At 38.5% G+C, this 21,493-nt stretch overlaps 1 pseudogene; it reads right to left on the minus strand.

Annotated features, from left to right (window-relative positions):
- Window positions 1-1,570: 1,570 nt before the first annotated feature.
- Window positions 1,571-6,699, minus strand: Gm42580 (annotated as a pseudogene).
- Window positions 6,700-21,493: the final 14,794 nt, after the last annotated feature.

Raw genomic sequence — 21,493 nt, forward strand, 5'->3', positions numbered from 1 at the left:
TGAAGGTGTTTACTCTAGAAAGGGGGAGAGAGAGAGAGAGAGAGAGAGAGAGAGAGAGAGAGAGAGAGAGAGAGAGAGGCAGCTATGACCATGTGGAGAGAGGGGATAAGGAAAAGAGAGGAGAATGAGAGGTAAGAAACAAGGAGAGGAGAGAGCAAGAGCTTAAGAGAGAGAGGAAGGGTTGAGCAGCCCTTTTTATAGTGGGTCAGATACCTTGCTGTTGCCAGGTAACTGTGGGGTGGAGCTTACCTGGCTGTAGCCAGAATATCAGGAGCTTGAGTCATTGTCTATGTGACTGATAGACACAGGATTATGGAGTTGAGGAGTTGATGTGGTGTCAGGCACTTGTGTCTGGGAGCATAACTTACGGTCTGGTCCCTCGTAGATTTTTCTACTGGATCTCCCAAGTAAGCCTTGCTTAACCAGAACACAGAGGGCCTTTCACCGTCCAGCACTGATCCAGTTTGCTGATCAATATAAATAAGCCCAAGGACAGTATTAAATCCCCAAATCTAAAGACTGTCCATCCCATCCACTATAATATCCCAAGACTGTGGGAGTGCTGTAGCCCACACGGCCTACAGCAAAAGGGTCATAGTAGCCATGACACACACATCTGGGAAGAGAAAACCATCTGCTTCTTAGGTGAAGACCTCCACTGATGAGAATGCAGCTTCAAGCACATTGTCTACAAGAACAAATACTGTCCTGTTCTGCCCATGGCAACCATTCACAGGGCTAATACAATTCTTTCAAAGCAAGGAGCCTGTGTTGGTAAAGAGAAAGCAGGTCTGCTCCAACAAGAGCTCTTTAGCCAAACACCAGAGGAAGTAGAGTTCACTGATTTTTCAACCAGCACCACTGCCACCACCAATGATGATAGACAGATAGACAGACAGACAGATGATAGATAGATAGATAGATAGATAGATAGATAGATAGATGATACATAAATGATAGATGATTGATAGGTGTTGGGGCTGGCCTGCGACTCTCATGTAGAATATAGATATTCGAGCCTGGGAGGCATCCTGGAGCTGAAAGAGAAGAGGGAATCCAGGCGGGTCAAGAAATAATGGAACCAAGACATGCTAGTCTGTTCAAGGTTCAAATGTTTAATAAAAGTCTGCGCTTATAAAGAAGGAAACCCATTCCCGGTCACACCAAGTTTCTTGATGTAGAGATGTGAAGTTGTCAGAACAGCCTTTAAACAGAATCTCGCCAAATTTCCAGTTTGTAGTTAACTCTTAACTCGGGAAAATCTTGGAGAACTGGTTCGGCCTCAGGGCAGTTGGCAGGCAGTATCACATCAAAGGAGAGTGATGAGAAGCAGCACAGCAGGTAGCCCAGCCTCAGTGACTTATGGTCTGAACCAGCCTGCCTAGGCTGAAGGAGGTTACAGATAGGTAGATAGAGAGGCAGGTAGATAAACTATAGACAGAAAAGAACAGAACTCACCTGACATTACAATTATATTATTATTATTATTATTATTATTATTATTATAGCTTTTAGGAACTTTGTTTTCCTTCCACCTTTTACTCCTTTGCTCAGATGTCTGCAGAGCAGCTCAGGACCACTCAGTACTGGCTCCAACCCAGTCAGTGGCCTGCACTGTGGAAGCTGCTGACCAGTCCTCAGTGGCTGGCTGCACGCTCCAGTCTTCCTTTGGGAACTGCTGGATGGGCAGGGAGAGTACTACACCTCCTCAGACCAGTCAGCCACCTCAGGTTGAGTAGCAGTGAACTCAGGAGCTGGTGTGGTACATTCATCCTGGAATTCCTCCTTGGTCACAGCCTTCTCATCTACAGCCATCTCCTCCTTCTCAATCTCCTCTGGATCTCCATAAAAGATCAGGCATAACCTCCCATAGGTGCTCATGGGAGATAGTACCTCACATGCAGCGTACTTCCCAGGCCAGCACCCACCACGTCAGACCCACTGAGTGAGGACCCTTGTTGTTGCATGGGATGGCAATGTCCACATAGCACAGGGGAGAATCTGTGTTACAGAAAGCAATGGTGGGCAGGTTGACTGACATAAGAGACCTCTGTGAGGGCTTGGTGGTCTGTGGGAACTAAAAGAGGGCAGGAGGAGAAAGGGGAAGGGAGGATAGCTGACATCTGGACAGAGTTCCTCCTACACTCTGGGCTGGCAGACACGGGAGAGCTGCCAGATGCTTTCCACTTGGCCCGAGTGGGCATCTAAACCACTAACCCCACTCGGTGGGGGGAGGGGGGGAAGGGGCAGCCTCTGATACCAGGGGCCCTGGGGCAACACCCTGTAGCCCCAGGGTTATGGAAGAGAGGGCTAAGGGAGAGAGGTTCCCAACCAGGCGAGAGTAAGCACAGCAGGTTTTGATGAACAGTCTATGGTTTTAGAGCTTTATTATAGAAATGCAGGTGGAAAGAGAGAGAGAGAGAGAGAGAGAGAGAGAGAGAGAGAGAGAGAGAGAGAGACTGGACATGGCCAAGAGGAGACAAAGGGGAAAGGAGGAGAGAGAAGAAAGGCTAGAGAGGAAGAGTGAGAGAGAAGAAGAGAGAGGAGAGGACAGAGGAGAGTAAGGGGAGTAAGAGCAAGATGAATGAGAGCGAGGAGGGGTCAAACAGCCCCTCTTAAAGTATGATGCTATCTTTTCTGTTGCTAGGTAACTGGGGAGAAGTCTAGCCTGAAGGTCAGAGGCTTGGGACATTGCCTATGTGACTACTAACCATACCTCTCTTGTGGGGGCTGAGGGGGCATAACTTCAACAGGAGCCAGTGTTCCAGGAGCATGGGGAACACCTACTGTGCCATGTAGGTGAATTATCACCACTCTGGGGTTCAGACCTCAGCTCTCCTGGAGACCAGACTGTCTTTGTATAGCCCAATGCCCCACAGTCGTCAGCCCTGGGATCAGTCACCGCTAGAAGCCATGGGTTCCTGAAAGCTGCTAGTATCTGGTTAGTGCAGGTCTCAGGTGTGAAGCGGCCAGCAATTGGAGTGGCTCCTGTGGTAGCAGCAAACTTCAGCACAGCTTGCTGGCCAGTGTTCCTGGAGGAGATGACGTCGGTCAGCAGGGTTCTCAATGGCAGCAATAGCTCAAGCTGTGAGCAACAGTTTCTCCCAGGTCCTCTTCAGATTTATGATGTACATACTGTTACATTTCCTTTTGTAGATGTACTGTTCCATCTGAAAGTCAGGGTTGGTGCCACCTAAGTGGGTTCCTGCAGCAAGGAATTTGAGAATATTCTCCTCCTTCATCTGCAGGACATCAAGGAATCCGGACACTGTACGATTCCCTTTTACGTTATACTGGGAACCAAGAACAATGCCATATGGACCCGTCCCCAAGTATCAAGGAAAGCTCATGTGGCATTATTTCATGCCCAAATCCACACATAAATTCAACTCTGTGAGTAGTTGTAATGGGATATGGGATCTCTAGGAGATTATTATGGTATAAAGACAGAATTTTCACCATTGGGATGGGTGTTGTGGAAGGTTTGAGTTTGCCTTTTCCAGTGTGGGGATATTTTCAAAAAGGAACTGTGTAAAAGGCGGTGAATTGTAATTTAAGAGACAGCAAAGCTTTGGCATTATGTATGGTACCTGACCCAACCTTCAGATGGATGAGATAAAAGACTTGGGTATAAATCTCCCAATATGTAGTCTTTGCTTATGACACTTCAAGTGAACTAAGAAAAGGTTACATTTCTGTCTTGAAAATGTAAAGAAAAGACATTTTACAGCATTATTAGTTTATAAAATGAATGCTTTTAATTCAATACTTTGGAACAGTGATGATTATCAGAGTATGCTTTTGTAAACACTAGGGGAATAGGTAACTAGACAGGAGAGAAAGTACTTCAATCTCTGAAATGATGCCTTAACTCTACTAAGACTTATGGAATGTAGATGAGACTGTGATCTGAAATATTTTTCCATGTACAAATGCAATCCGCTCTTCTTCTTGTTGTTCAGTTGGATAGAGTGTGTACAGGACTCACATGGGTGGGGATCTGATAATTCAATTTGTTATTAAATATCATAAAGAAATAAGGAAAGATTGACTAAATAAAATAGACTGCCCACTAAAATGTGAAGAACAGAATACTGGAGGAGAATGATTAGGCTGTCTTGAGATCTAGGTTGGTAGAAATAATAATATAAATGTGATTAAAAGAAGTTTCATTTTAGTTATACAAACTCTTACTAGATTGAAATAGATATTTTATATTAGCTCTGTCTGTTTGCCTGCCACAAAGTTACATGTGACATAGATATCTGGTCACTGTATGTCTTTAGCCACTTTATGAATATTTTTAAAATTTCATAATAGTTCTGGATATCAATGTTTCTAGAGCTTTAATAATTCATAATAAAATAGAGGCTATATAAATGGTTTTAATTTTAGTATATGTGCATGTGGGAATATTTTTATGTTAGTCCCTCAAACACACAAGTGTTTTTCTCAGAAGTGTATCTTTTCTTATGGGTATAACCATATTAGCATGCTAACCCTAATTAATATAATTTAATTTCCTATGATTAATTTTACCTCCAAGTGGGAGTTTTCCTAAGTGTAAGCTAATGTGTAAACCTAATAAATTTCAGAATTATTATCACTTTGTGATAATGTGACCTGATTTTGTGAAATAATACGTACTCCATTTAGACTCTTTTCCTTAGATACTGTAGGTACCATAAAATACTCAGATGTAATTATCTCAAAAGCAGTGTGGTATCACTGCTAGAGAAGATTGTTATTTGGGAGTAAAGAGGGAAACTTAGACATTTTTCATTTGTTGGTTTAAATTCTATAATGAAATAAAAGGGAGTGTGGGATATGTAATGACTGTTTACTGCGAGTCTCATCCTCTATTCCTAAGGAAATTCTCCTGTGGCTCAGAGAAGAACTGGTGGGTTTCATAATGAATCAAATGCAGTTATGTGCAGTTTGACTTGGGATAGAAAATTCAGAATTAGAGAGCTCATATGGCATCAGCTGAACTGAACTGCTTTTATCATCATGAATAGTTATGCCTGCTCTCTCTATTTTCATAATTCCATATTGATAAGTATCACCTTTCAGCGGTTAGGTTGGATTTTGTATGAGGATGAGGATGAACAAAAAATTGAAGGAATACAGACAACAATATAAAAACCAGAATAAATAAAGGAGGACTAAAAGAAGATGATAGGTGAGTTATTATTTTTCTCATAGTCCTACTCATACTATAGTTTGTGCTTTGGATGATAAACTTTGCTATGCAACTTTGATGCCTATAAAGGATCTTTTAATACATATTTTTAATTTGGGGCATTATAAGATACACTGTGAATTTTAGCATGTCTTTTACATTTCTTTTTTTTGCATTTTTTATTAGGTATTTTCTTCATTTACATTTCCAGTGCTTTCCCAAAAGTCCTCCATACCCTCCAGCCCCGCTCCCCGCTCCCCACTCCCCCTCGCACTTCCACTTCTCGGCCCTGGCGTTCCCCTGTACTGAGGCATATAAAGTTTGCAAGACCAATGGGCCTCTCTTTCCACTGATGGCAGACTAGGCCATCTTCTGATACATATGCAGCTAGAGACACGAGCTCTGGGGGATACTGGTTAGTTTATATTGTTGTTCCACCTATAGGGTTGCAGACCACTTTAGCTCCTTGGATACTTTCTCTAGCTCCTCCATTGAGGGCCCTGTGATCCATCCAATAGCTGACTGTGATCATCCACTTCTGTGTTTGCTAGACCCCGGCATAGCCTCACAAAGACAGCTATATCAGGGTCCTTTCAGCAAAATCTTGTTTGTGTATGCAATGGTGTCAGCGTTTGGATGCTGATTATGGGGTGGATCCCTGGATATGGCAGTCTCTACATGGTCCATCCTTTCATCTCAGCTCCAAACTTTGTCTCTGTAACTCCTTCCATGGGTGTTTTGTTCCCAATTCTAAGAAGGGACAAAGTGTCGACACTTTGGTCTTTGTTCTTCTTGAGTTTCATGCAAATAATCTTAACTAGGCAGTAGTGGGACATGCCTTTAATCCCAGCCCTCAGGAGGCTGAAGCAGGTGGATCTCTGTGAGTTCAAGGCCAGCCTGGTCTACAGAGTGAGTTCCATGAGAGCCAGGGATACACAAAGAAACCCTGTCTTTAAAGCACAGAGGAAGAAAAAAAAAACTAACAATTTTAGAGAACAGCAGTCTTTCCAAGTTTTCATCATTTAGAAATCTATTAATCACCATGGATCAAAAAACAATAGCCTGACTCATAAATAATGCCGAGAGGATGTGAAGATGAGGTGGACCAGGCTTGCAGGATATGCATGAACGGTAGGAATCTTGTAAAACTTATTAACAAGGGTGTGCTCAGTAGAAGCTTGGATGAAAGCTCCTTCAAAGCCTCTTCCAGTTCACACATTTGTAACATCTTAGTGATTCTCATATGGAATCTTGTCACCAGGACTAATAATTAACTAACAAAGGAAAACAGAAGTACTTCACTTGGAGTCAAAGTGCATGCAAATCATTGAGGCATGAGTACATGTTCCTGTAATTCTTTCCTTGAAAGTATTTGGTATTTTCTTCATCTTTGAGTAGCTTTTCTATACACTCCAAGATGCCTTCGACCAAAGACCCCGATGCTTCCCATATTACTATAATCTCCAGTGTCTGCTTACTTCCTCATCTTTATAGATTTTTGCATGAAAAGAATCCATGTCTAGAAAACAAATTGTGTTTGGCATAACAGGATCTCCCACTATTTAGTAACATAAAATAGCAACTACTTGTTTTTGGACAGGTCGCACTGAAGAAAGTCAATTTATGGTAGTAAGTGTTTTATTGCCAGTAGATCATGTGTCTGGAGAGAACAAAGATTGTTTGAACAGGGCCATGTACTTTGCTTCTTCCCCTAAGGAGCTGTTGAATCTGGCATATATACCGTGATTCCTAATATGACATGCCTAAGGATGTGGCCACCGCACTTGCCTCTTGCGAATTTTTATTTTATTTTTTTTAGATTTACTTATTTATTTTATGTGAGTACACTGTCACTGTCCTCAGACACAGCAGAAGAGGGAATCAGGTCCCATTACAGATGGTTGTGAGCCACCATGTGTTTGTTGGGAATTGAGCTCTGGACCTCTGGAAGAGCAGTTGGTGCTCTTAACCTCTGAGCCATCTCTCCAGCCCCCTTTTAGAGTTTTCTTAAAGTATAATAATCATAATTTGCTAGAGTTTTACTAGTTCTAGTGTGGGAATAAGAATTTGCGGTTTAAACATGTAACCTTAAATATATTAAACACAACGTATGCCAAGCTTTCTGTAAAATAGGATTGGGACTGATTCTGTGCTAAAGAGGCCTATATGCAACTTAATTTCCTAGGCCCAGGGAACAGGAGTGATTATTGGAGACTAGGTAGCACACAGCCTGCTACACAAAGGAGATGCCCAGAGGCCACATATTTTCACATAATGTTAGAATGTTGCTGGGAAATTGGAATTTAGAACTTTGATAAAGCTTATCATCCTGTTTTGCACCTATTGTGTGACTTTCTTATTTTCTCCCTCACATTTTGACAAAACAACATTCATGTTGGTTTTTTGTGTGTGTGTGTGTGTGTGTTCTTTTTTTTTGTGGTAATTTTATAAAGACCTAGGGGAATCTTATATACAAATGCCAATCTGAGATGATGTTTGACTTTTCTTCTCTTGAAGGATTCTATGTTCTGATTATCATGACTAAAATAAATAATTTTAGTAATAAAATAATTTAAATTCAGTTAATGGAATTAACTGCAATTATTTCCTCGCCTTCTCATTTTTTAACTATGCAATTCTGTGAATGACATGCATGTTTAAAGCACATATGATATATTTTCAAATCAAGTTTGAAAAAAGGTTTTCATTTGTTATATTAGAAGATAAATAATCCAAGCTTACAGGACATTTCTTGGAAATCTAAATACATACATGTCTTTACATTAAGATTGTACTGTAGAATGAGTAGACAAGCAACGGACATGGAGTATGAGATATTGATACTTTTTTAGTGGAATTCTCTTTAAGATGTCACTATGCGCATGGCATTGGGGGCACATGTAGGAAGGAAAGGCAAATATTGAGTCTAAAGAGGAGAATTTCGGACTAGTATATCAATGGTATTTCAACAACAGGCACCGTACTTTACTTATCAAATTTTAGGAGGAATATTATATGTAGAAACACAAAACAGGCATTAACTCTTCCACCCAGTGAACAAATTGAAAGAACAAAACAACATGATAAATGCCCTAATGCATTAAATTAAGAGAAAAAAGAAAACAGAGCATGGCACAAATGGTAAACAAAGCCCGAAGTAGAAGCCAAGGGTGACAGTGATGCTTCTCTGTGTGTTGCTGCTCAGATATTTCCAGTGAGTAAACTAGGATGGCTTGTTTAAGTTACATCGTCAGAATATAATTTACTTTTGCTTGTTCTATGCATGTACATCAGTTCAAATGATTTCCATATTGGAATAAATGACTTGGCCATAGATACAGGTGGAAGAAATCTTCCTCTGGTAGTTTTCCTATTAATTCAAAACAGAAAGAATCTGTCTCCATGCACCTTTTCTTCTTGGGGTTCTTTAATAATTCTCTCCAGATTCAGTTGCCTTGGAGCAGCTACAGCTGCAAAACACATCCACAGGGAAAATGAGAATAAAGGCAGAGGAGTGTTCATTCAGACACTTGAACATCTTGGATATCTGTTTTTCTTTTTTTTGTTTTTGTTTTGTTTTTTTTAAGTACCTGAGGAACATAATCTAATAGTCAGAGTGCTACTCCTATAAGTGAGCATGCATATTTGCCTATGTGCATGTTTGTCTGTGTGGATGATCATTTATGCACATGCAGTTGTGCATCCATGAGTATGTATGTGTGTACATTCACAGTTATATGAGTGTGCTTATTTTTAATTCTCCACTGTCATTGAAGCATTGTATTGAGGAGCATTGGAAACACCCACATAACTCATAAATATTTCAGGAAGGAAATTAATTTGAGGAGAGATTTTGTTTAACAAATAAAAATAGTTGTAATAATTCTATCATATGTTTCACTCTGGTTAGAGTTTAAAGTTCAAAGTGGTCCCTGTATAATCTTACATTTTTACTTGTGAGCAGAGGCATGGATAAAGAGGATTCTCTTTGATCTAAATGTCTGACACATAGTGAATGGTTGTGACCACACAAGATTAAAATTGTTGCAAACAAACTTTTAGACAGGAAACGATTAAGTAATTTTCCTACAAATATTATCTTTTAAGAACCATGTCCTAGCAAAATACTACACACTTTTACAGTGTTCTAATAAAACCAAACTGGAAATCTCAGTGCTTGGTCCAGGATGTTTTGTGAACAAGGTATTTGAAAGGTATCAGAAGGATAAATGAAAACAGCTGGAGAAAATTGCTTTAGTGGCAATAGCAGTCCTGTGCTCGGACACACATGACTGGCCACAGCTGTGAAGTACCACCGTGTTCTTTATAGCTCCTTTCAAAACAGCCCCCATCAAAAGGTGTCAATTGGGTTTTATGGGTGTCAGGAGCTCTACTTTTATGAATGGTTGTTATTAAATATGTGGGCATAATATTAATAACTAGGATTTAAATATTCATTAGGACAAACTCACTATATCTAACAAGAAGATAAACTTGTATACATAATCAAGAAGTTCAGAGAAGTCAGGCAGTTGTTAAATATATAAAGAAACTTATCTGCCCCAGAATCTACTCTGATACTTAGCCTAGAATGGAGAAGAAACAAGAATGAAGAGGGAAAAAAAGGCCAAAGTCTGTTGCATTTATTATATTCAGGCAGTTTGCGAGTAAAGTATGCTATAAAACATGTTTAGACCTTTTGAATGTTTATTTGTTTGACATAGTTTTTGTGTGTAGCCCTGTCTGCTGTGGTCCTAGGTATTTAGCCTTGGCTGCTCACTCAAGGCAATTTTTCTACTTCACATTTCCAAACATTTAAATTACAGATGTGTCTGATATGGCATTTTGAGCATATTTTTACACTTGCTGCTCTTATATAAAAGTATGTACAAGTATATATTGTGATTCAGGAAGTTTGAAGAAGTCACCTGTGAAGGATATATTTCCATTTCTTCATACAAATAATGCAGGAAGAAAAACTTTGTTCAAGTGTACTCTTAACACATAAGAACCAAGGAATTTGATTTCAAATATTATGAAATGCTTTCTATTACTGTAAGATGTCTATATTTTTATTATAGAAAGATACATAAGAAAGTAACATAAAAATTCTCTAAGATGACTACACAGATACATTCGTACTAATGAAGAATGTACCAATCCCCACAGCTTCTGTAAACACATATAATCAATCCACAGATAGGTAGGAGCAGAATGACGTGTTTGGCAGCCTGCTACTTTTCATTAATAACTGATCTTATTACATGTTAATGCTATTCGGTTTATTTATAAACTTCCAATGTTTAACTTTCTGTTGGGTTATCTTTTCATTTTTTTTTATTTCAAACAAAATGATACTTTAAAAATATTTTTAAAAGATTAAAAAAACATTTGAATTAAAATATAATTGTATCATTCCCTCCTTACCTCCCTCTAGCCAGTCCTGTGTCATTACCTCCAGTCATTCTCGTGTTCCAATACCCCATTCTCTCCCATTTCTCCTGTCCTTCCCCAGTGACAATCATGGTCACTTTTAGTTATTATTGCTACATATATGCATACATTCATAAATATGTAAATAGAACCTGCTGAGTCCACCGAGTATTGCTTGTGTGTATTTGACAACAGAGGTAAGCATATGTTATGGATAACCAATTAGGTGCTAATGTCTGAGAATGACAATTTGTCCCTAGCTGCCAGTACAATCTAGCTGCCAGTGGTTAGGGACAGAGACTCTTGAAATTCCCCCAACATCCCACAAGGACACTTCCTCAACTATGTTCATAGCAGCTTTATTTATAATACCCAGAAACTGAAAACAACCCAGTTGTACCTCAACTGAAGACTGGATAAAGGAAATGTGGTACATCTACACAAGACATCATGAATTATTCAGAGAAATGGATGGAACTTGAGAATATCATCCTGAGTGAGGTAACCCAGTTCCAAAGGATATTCATGATATGTACATGGTATGTATGGATATTAGCCATAAAATACAGGTACCACGTTACAGTTTATAGACCCAAAGAAATTAAATAAGAAGGAAATCCCAGTTGAAGAATTTGAATCTCACTTAGAATGGGAAATGGAATCGTCATAACAGGCAGATGGAAGGAGGGAAGGGAAAGTAGGGGGAGATCTGGAGGAGAACTGGGGATTCAGGATCAGGTAAGGGCAAGGACAGAAGAAATGGCTAGATGGCCATGGAAATCTGTAGCTGATGGTGACAAGGAGGTGAGGGGCATGAGACAGTGACATGGAATAAGGGAGAAACCCCAGAATCAATGGGGGTGATCTGAGCTGTGATTCACTACATTGGAGATGCTGAACCTGAAGAGGCCACCTCCTGTAGCCAGTCAAGAACCCCAGTGGAAAGATAGAGACACCAACCCAAGCACAAAACCCAAAGTTTATCCTGCCTACAAGAAGTGAAGTCCCGGGGGATGGAGCAGAGATTGAGAGAATGGCCAACTAATAACTGGCCCAACTTGAGACCCATCCCTTGGATAAGCACCAGTCTCTGACACTATTAATGATATTCTGTTATGCTTGCAGACAGGAATCTAGCGTGGCTGTCCTCTGAGTAACACCACCCAGCAGTTGACTAAGACCAATGCAGACACCCATAGTCAAACAGTAGATGGAGCTTGAGAACTCTATGGAGGAATAGGAGGAAAGATTTCAGGCCCTGAAGAGGATAAGACCTCCACAGGAAGACAGAAAGAGTCAACTAACCTGTACCTTTGGGACTCTCAGAAACTGAACCACCAACCAAAAATCATACATGGGCTGGACCTAGGCCTCCCTGCACATATGTGGCAGATTTTCAGCATGGTCTTCATGTGTGTTCCTAACAAGTGGAACAAGGGTATCTCAAAAGCAGTTTCCTATATGTGGAATATGTTGCTCTAGCTTGGCTCTCTTATCTGGCCTCAATGAGAGAGGAAGGTCCTAGCCTAGCAGAGACTTGAAATGCCAGGATCGGGGATAACAAACAGGACAGGGTACCGTTGTGATCAGAGAAAAGCGGGGCTCTTAGGCTCCCGACCCTGATCTACATACACGGCTTTGGGTTTTAGATGCGTTAGCTGGGACTTGGCATCACATGATCAGTTGGTCTGTGAATTTTGACATTTTGCAGTTTTATGATATGGCTTCTGTTTGATGAGAAGATAAGGTTCATTGATGACAGGTGAGAACTTCACTTAACTGTGGTTATAAATAGAATTTTTAGAATGTTGTCAAGAATTATGCTGGTCTAATCATGTGGTAGTATTGGCCTTTCCTCTAGGATAGATTATCTACTAGGTCTAAACAGTTTTCCTACATGTGAAGCAGGACTTAAGTAAGATAAGATAGCTACTTGCTACCTTCATATAGGAGTTCCCCTATTGCACTTCCATGGATCTCTTACTGTGTTGGTCATTATTCTGGTTCATAGGCATCACAGCTGTGTAGCATTATTGATTCTTATCTCACATGACAACTTGCATAGTGCTGCTGGTGATATAAAGACTACAGAAAGGAGGCATTCAGATCAGCTTAGATATCCCAAATCCAGTATCCAATGTGTGTGATTTTTTTTTTCAGTAATAGGGACTTTCAGACACATCCAGAAACAACAACAACAACAACAAAACCCTATATTATTTTGGGAGTTGGGTCACATGGATTACTCTGATGAACAACTCATAAACAAGGTTCCTCATGCCTGGTCCTGGAGTTTTGGTTAGTCTATTTTAATATGTATATTGTGTATGACTAGGTAGGAATATGTGTCTATATCCCCTTGGTGGCCTGAGGCCTTTGATCCCCTAGAGTTGGAATTTCAAAAAGTCGTGAGTCACCAAGAATAAGTTCTGGAAACGAAACTTTTTTCCACTACTTTTAACCATAGAGCCATCTCTCCACCTCTGTTGGTTTTCATTTTAAAGGCTGCTTTTCCTGGGGAATGATCACTTTCTTTAATATAGTGTTTCATTCAAATATGGTATCATACATTTCTTTATGTATTTCATTTTGTTCAACTGTAAACATAGACCTGCAATTGGGAAGGACTGATTTTTTTTTCTACTTTCTGATTTTAGGGACTTCCTATGATGGTGCTCTAGCAAGCTCATTATGTGTGCCTGGACCTGCTTTACTGATAACAAGTTTAACCACTGCATTAACGTGATGACCAGGCAATTCTGCAATGCGATGAACAGTGTTACTCTCTATAAGTTGACAGTAATGTGTTCAATTATGTTTAGATGCTACATGAATGTCCAGTTACCTAACTACTCTCTAGAAAATGGCTTGAACACTATTGTTTCCATTGTAACCTTGGAGACACTATTTTTTGTGGATAATTTTGATTTTAAAGTTGTCAGATTCATCCATCTCTTTAGGGCATCTAGGCTCTCTTATTACAAAAGCTTTATTTTCTGAAAAATTCATAAATAATAACTTTATGTTCTTTATTCTTTTTCTTTTTAGTACATTTGCATTTCGTGTTTCCGCTCTTTTCCAGACCTCCTTTATTTCAGAAATTATGGCTGCTTGACTCAGAATAATTTACATAGCATCATTTCGTTGCTAAGTTGAAAAGCTATTTTTAATACATATCAAGTTTACAAATACAAGTGGTGACATTTCTGTCTTTGTTTTATCCTCTACCATTTTATATGCCTATACTATTGTATTCCCACAGAAATCTACTTTGAATGTTTCTAAATAAGTATTCTATCATTTATTCACACACTGAATGCATTTGTTGTGTTAAGGTCACACATGCAACTCCCATCTCAGTTCTGAGAACAGATATGTCGCCTTTCGAAGTTAATTCTGAAACATCACTCCCCAAATTGGTATCTAAATTTTTCTAATGTTTGTACATGATCATTCCATTCACAACCTGAAATGGCTTTCTATATTTTTCATATACAGTGACTCTGAAAAGAATTGAGGAAGTATAGACTGACTTCACAATGTGTTCTTAGGCTACAGATGAAACAACTGGAGTGGTCAACATGTCAGTTCTCTACACTCTATAAGAATGCTTGCATGTTAGGGCAGGCTAGTAGCAAATCATTTTTCTCAGATCACTTGAAAAGAACAAAAGTGGTGAGCTCCTGAGTAGTCAGTCATAGTTAATCCAGAGTTCACAAACCAAATGATTTAATTTTTTAAAAATAATGAGCCATAAAATATTTCTATCCCCTTCATAATTTTTGTTATCAATTTCACACATGAAAATCTAGAAGCAGATACTGACTATGAACAGGCGCAAAAAGAGTCTGCTCTAAATACAATTTCAGTGAAGAAATAATTATGCTGTCTTGAGACTATGGAGGGAATGTCACTGGAACAGCACACTCTGCATTGTATCACATGTCATAGATGCTACTTGATCTTTGAGAAATGAAACATCTATGACTTTATGTTATGTAATTTTATGTGGTTTTAGAAATTTCTGGATATATTTATTTATTTATTTTTAATTTATTTTTTATTAGATATTTTCTTTATATACATTTCAAATGCTATCCCGAAAGTTCCCTATTCCCTCCCTCCGCCTTCCTCCCTTACCCACCCATTCCCGCTTCTTGGCCCTGGCATTCCTCTATACTGGGCATATAAAGTTTGCAATACCAAGGGGCTTCTCTTCCCAGTGAAGGCCAACTAGGCCATCTTCTGCTACATATGCAGCTAGAGACACGAGCTCTGGGGGTGCTGGTTAGATTGGATATAATTAAAACAAGTAATTTGCTTAAACGGTCAGAAATGCTATCCTGTTCATAATTTTATGGTAACTTTCTATAGATAAGAATAATGATAACGTGTTTTTTATTGATAAACATGAAGTTTTACAAATAATAAAGGGAAAAGGGTACACTTGATTCACTTTTAAATGATAGACAGGAGATGTATGTAGACATAATTATTAAAATACAAACAATTCACTTTTGTCCTATTGTTTAAAGAAATGAAAGACACCTACAACTTAATGTGGAAAAAACCTACTAAACATATGTCTATTGTACAAAATATGGACATAGACTTTGCACATGTGGAAATAGAATTTGACTCAAGTGAGCATACACACACACACACACACATACACACAGCGCATTAATCATTATTGGTATGGAATAATTCACTGATTGTTACAGTTAAAGAAAGAAAGAGTTTCATCATTTGCCGTGATGTGCATTGTTCACTTATTGTGTTTAAAACATGCAGACATCTAGGTTTGCATCAAATCGTAGTGACTGCTTTCTAATTAACATTTCTCCCTCATGCACATGTTTCTACTACCTCATCTATTGTCACTTGTTATTCTGGCCAATACAACTTAGCATTTAGAGGATGGAATTTTATTTTATTTATTTTATAGGGATTAAGTAGAACTTATCCAACAGCCTTTAAAATAGGCCAAGGAATCTGGCTGATTTCATGGACCATTTATTGTTCAATAAAAATAAATCTTTCTGAATTAGACATAACTGTTGAATATCTAGTTGAAGATAATTGTAAAACAAGAATCAATTATGAAAGCAATGTAAAAAAGTCACTTAATATATGATACAATACCTGCTCCAGAAATAAGACTTTGATAAATTACTTTCTCTATAGTTATGAGAAAATTGAAGGGGAACATAAAAGTTTATTTATTTTGTTTTACTTTTTAGTTAGGTATTTTAAATACTGTATGTATTACAGTGAAAATATATTCATGTACTTAAATAGTATAACAACTGCAGAATAATTATCACAATAATTCAAAATTGTCTTCTTTTTCTTTTTTCTTTATAAAAATAATTCAGTCTTGCTTCTCTCTGTTTCCCTCGGTTCCTTTTCACCTTCTTTCCCTTTAAAATCCATCCCTTTATGTCTTTCACTAGAAAAGAACACACTTCTAAGAGGTAACAATACCGTAACATATAATAAAATAACACAAACATCATCATATCGAAGTTGGAGGAGATAAGCCAACGGGAAATTAAAGGAGCTCTAAGAGAAGGCAAAAGAATCAGAAACCCACTTGATTACATTCAGGAATCCCGTAAGCATAAACTGAAAACTCTAGCATACATGCAGGGGACCCAGAAGAGACCTGGGCAGGCCCTGTGCTTGCTGCTAGAGTCACTGTGAATTTACATGAGCTTTTCTCAGTTGATTTAGAAGATCTGGTTTTCTTGGTCTTCTTTGTGCTTCTGTCTTTCCAAGCCTGATTTCTCTGTGGGTTTCCTTGAGCTCTGAGGGGAGGGATTTAATGGAGACCCACTCCTGTAGCTATTGCAGTGAACTTAAGTGTTTTGAGTATCCACTTTAAACAGTCAAGTGGATGCCAAAAGTTTTTCCTAATCACCTTGGAAAGAATAAAAAGTGCCTTTTCCTAGGTCTTACACAGTTTTGTTTTTGTTTTTGTTTTTTATCATATATAATGGATATAGCAAATGACTTATAACTAAGTCAAAGCTTATTGTGGTTAAATGAGGGTGTTTTCTTTTACTTTTTCTTTTTCTTTTTAACTTCATTAAGATCATTTACCTTAACTGTGCATATTCCAGAGTCTGCTGTCTTTTTTTTTTTTTTCCTGAGACAGGGTTTCTCTGTATAGCCCTAGCTGTCCTGGAACTCACTTTGTAGACCAGGCTGGCCTCGAACTCAGAAATCCGCCTGCCTCTGCCTCCTGAGTGCTGGGATTAAAGGCATGCGCCACCACGCCTGGCTGAGCGTGCTGTCTTGATGGACATTTAAATCTAATTTGTCCACAGGTTATGATCATGTACTTTGAAAGCAGGTGCCTATGCACATCACCAGTTGTTCTTTTTTTAATTTTTTTTTTATTTCTTTGGTATGTAATGTTCTTTATTTTAAACATCCACGAGCCAGCATACACAAAGTTGTAGGGTTTGGAAAAACAGCAGTAGTGAATGTGATTTGTATTTCTTTTCTTTTCTTAAAATTTTCTTTATTTTTTGATTACTTTGTATATTTACATTGCAAATGTTATCCCCCTCATTTTCCTCCTGAAAATCTCCCACTCCACTCCCACCCCTACCTCCACAAGGGTGCTCCCCAATCCTCTCACTCCATCCCCACCACCCTATCATTCCCCTACACTGGGGCATCAAGCCTTCACGGGATCAGGGCTTCCCCACCCACTGATGCCAGACAAAGCTATCCTCTACCACATTTACAACTGAAGCCATGGCTCCCTCCATGTGTATTCATTGGTTGGTGGTTTAGTCCCTGGGAGTTCTGGGGTTTCTGGTTGGTTGATATTGTTGTTCTTCCCATGGGGTTGCAATCCCCTTCAGCTCCTTCAGTCCTTTCCCCAACTCCTCCACTGGTGTTGCTGTGCTCAGCAAACATCCATATCTGCATCTATAAGGCTCTGACAGAGCCTCTCAGGAGACATCTATGTCTGGTTCCAGTCAGCAAGCTCTTCCCAGCATCCGCAAGTGTTTGGGTTTGGTGGCTGCACAAGGGATAGACCCCCAGGTGGGGCAGTCCTTGGATGCCCCCTCCCTCAGTCCTGCTCTACCCCTTTCCCCAGCATTTCCTTTAGACAGGAGGAATTCTGGGTTAAAATTTTGTGAAGGGTGGGTGGCTCCATCCCTCAACCAGGTTGAGTGCCTAACATCTGGATATGGTGTCTAGAGGTTATCTCCCGGCTCTGTTAGGTATTTCAGCTAATGTCATCCGCATTGTCTTAACCATTAAGTATGAATCACTCTCTTTTCTAGAGCTCAACAAATTCTCTTTTTTCCATCTACAATGACTTGCCACTCCACAATACCTTCATTTTTCCATGTTCCTTGTAATTCTTAGTTTCTAAACTAAAAACACATCTTTTTAAAGGCCCCAAACAATGATATACAGAAGTTTAATTTTCCAATGGTGTGCACTGGATAATATATTGCATGATACCACAGTCATATACATACATACATACATATCAACCTTTCTGATATCTCTAAAAGTGTATTATTAAAGAAAGCTTGGCAAGTCTATAAGTTGGTTTTGTATACTATTTAGAATGATTAAGAACAGAGGTTTTTTTTGTTTGTTTGTTTTTGTTTTTTTGTGGATTTCTATTTCATTATGTCCCCAAATTGTTGGTTGTAGTCACAATTAATGAGGCCAAAGAATAGGCATGTGCTTCTTAATTATTGTTGTCAATCTAATTATTGCCATAATTTGTTCTATTGTGTACATGCTTGATTATTAGAATCTGAAGTCCTGGGAAATGTTCTGTTTTTCACGCACAAGTGTAATTTGCATTTCCTAAAACATTTATAATAAACTGTTGTGAGGACTAGAGTGAAAAACTCTTTTTGAGGATGCTTCTGCGATTCAAATAACACTGATTTTATACTGTGAGAAGCTTGTAGAAACCTTGGCATAATGCTTCTTTTCCATTTGTAAAGACTTGTAAAAAAAAAATGAGCATACTTGCTTCTCAGCTACTCACATCAGATGTGCTTAGCATAAAAATCAGATGTGGATTTCGCCGATCGATCGCAGCTAAGATCTAGTAAAGTCAGAATCAAACGTACTGCAAGGGAGCTGCCGGCTCTAACATCTACAAACGTGTGTTTTATATTTTTTCTAAAGCGAGGTGGAAGTGGTAACCGTCCATGCCTGCTTCTACGTTAGGAACTTCACATACCTTTTTAAGTTCAAATTGGTCCTTGTCTCAAAGACCTCCAATATAATGCACTTAATTCTAAAGATTAGACATGATTTCCTATAGTCCATTCATCTAAAGAGTCAGATTTAAAATCCTGCTTCCCCTGTTATAGAATTTTCAACCATGAAGAATCCATTAATTTTTTTTCCTCTAAAAATTGCGCAGGGTTTGGGTGGCAGCAACAAGGTTGACTGAGGAGTTAAGATTACCTCTATGTATGACAAAGAAAGCTGCTGTGTACACTTATTTTAATATTCATAAGCTATTTTCTAAAATATCACTTTCTATAGCATGTTGATTTTTCCCTTGAATAATGGTTCTGTAAGCATTTCTAGTTCCTAAGAACCTTCTGAATGGCTGGCTATTTTAATGCTACAGTAAGTTTTTGGATACACATTGTCAATGAGTGTTCACATTTATTTGAACTATGGAAGCTCTGAAGAATAATTTATGACTTTACTTTCTACAGAGTGAGTTCCAGGACAGCCAGGGCTATACAGAGAAACCCTGTATTGAAAAACCAAAAACTAAAAAAAAAACAAAAAAAAAAAAACCGAAAACTTTATTTTCCAAATTGCACATTTTTTCATCAAAGTTATTACTAATAGTTTCCCTTTGAAATAAAAACATCACTTTTAAATTCTATTTACATTTTGCCAAAATTGGAGCATTTTCATTAATATTACTGTTAAGTTTTGTTCTATGACATAAAACAATATGCTGTCTTTGTAAAGTATTCTAGTAACCAAAAATTACTATGTTAGTACTGTATTTCTATCTGATGTAATACTTTATTTCAAAATACCGAAGTTACCTCTTTTTTTCCGTACATTTATCATGTTATATATTTCTAGAAAAATTATGGAGCTGTGAGTGAAACTGGTAGTACCATTGTGTGTGTGTGCCTGAGTATGCCTATGAGTGTGTGTGTGTGTGTGTGTGCCTGTGTATGCTTGTGAGTGTGTGTGTGTGGGGGGGGACTGATTAGATTGTCAATGCTACTTGGAAGATGACAAACCAGAAGTTTGTCCCATATTAACTTACAAATAATTTACTACTGAAGAATGCATTTTCCTAGTTAGTCATTTTGTGAGATATTGTTTCTGACTTGTGGTTGTTCGGAAGTCTCCACTGTAGAACAGCGCTCTTTCTGAAAGCAAGGAACCAGTCACTTTTCCATTTGCTTATAATCTGGTCCTGATATTATGAAAAGGCTGGTGTCTTGGTCAGTAGGTAACTGGCTCTTCTTACTGCATTAGTTTAAACCAAAATGTAGGGCACTACTCAACTATTGATTTTCTTCTCCCATAGATTATTATTAACATTTCACAAAATTTGAGGATAGTGCTGATCTTTTTTGTTGGATCACCACATCACTGAAATAGTACTAATAACTGAAATGTCAGGAGCCTGCAGGGCTTTTAGTGATCCTGAACTGACTTTCTAAATGTAAAGTCTTATAAAGGAAAGTAATTACTACCAGAAAAGATGACTCTCCAACCATTAAATATGAGGGTGTTGTCTGTGGAAGAATTTTATGATTTCTTCTGTATTTGTATTTTTAAAGTCACATGTGGCTTTAAAATTGTCAGGTTCCTTTTTCTTCACTGAAGCTTTTCTGGGCCTCTTATACTGACCCATGACAGGTCATTCATAATTTGCTACAGTGATAAATTTGCATATTACACTAGAAATGCTCTGAAATACATAGTTTCTGTATTTCTCTTATTATTATCCTATAATAGATAGGAAATTATTTATTCTTATTTTCTCACTTTGTGAGAATTATGCAAAGCTTTCAGATAGCTTACATATGCTGCAACTTAAAATATAATACTTTGGTTTATGCTCAGCCTAAGATAAATTGAAATTACTTTTGTAATGTCAGGAAATGTGTGCTGAAAAGTCTTTCGGATAATTGTCATTTCATATACTTACCTGTAAGGAACAGATTCAGATACGTAGGATATGGTTTATTCTACTGGTTCAAAGCACAATCGTGTTTATAAAACCATGGTAACCCTGAGCATGTGCACCATAGTCTCAGATCTCCAGCTAAGGAAAGCTTTATTTTGTCAATAACTTCCACTTGCGGTCTTTGAAATCCCCACTTGCTTTTGTGTTCTTCATGATACTCTCAGTTCTTGACTGAATAAGACAGCAACATATCCTTGGGACATATTGTTGTGGATAGCCCTTGGGCTAATTATATTTGATGTTAATTCCATTCTCCTCTGAGTGGTTGTGAACAAGGAATGAGTCAGCACTCAGATGATTTCCTGTAAACCTCCTTCCCACCTTAATTTGTAAAATAAAGGAGAGCTGATGATTGGGCTGATAAAAGGGAAGGTGGAGCAGAAGGTGGGAAAGAGAAGGAGAAAATGGAAGAGGGAGAGAAGGCAGAGGAGGAAGAAGAAGAAAATCTGAGCAGAAAGCACATGGTCTGCAAAAACCACAAGTTCTAAGGAGCCTCATAGATGTGGAAGATGGTAATGTAACAGTAGATTTGCCCAATCTAGGTGCACAAAATGTAATCATATTAACTGTGTTGTGCTTTCATCTGCTGGGGCTTATTTGGGAGGAGATTTACTGCAACAGCATATAGGGGCTTCTTGGATATTGAA

The sequence above is a fragment of the Mus musculus genome, chromosome 5 (assembly GCF_000001635.26).
Source record: "Mus musculus strain C57BL/6J chromosome 5, GRCm38.p6 C57BL/6J".
NCBI classification, from domain to species: Eukaryota; Metazoa; Chordata; class Mammalia; order Rodentia; family Muridae; genus Mus; species Mus musculus.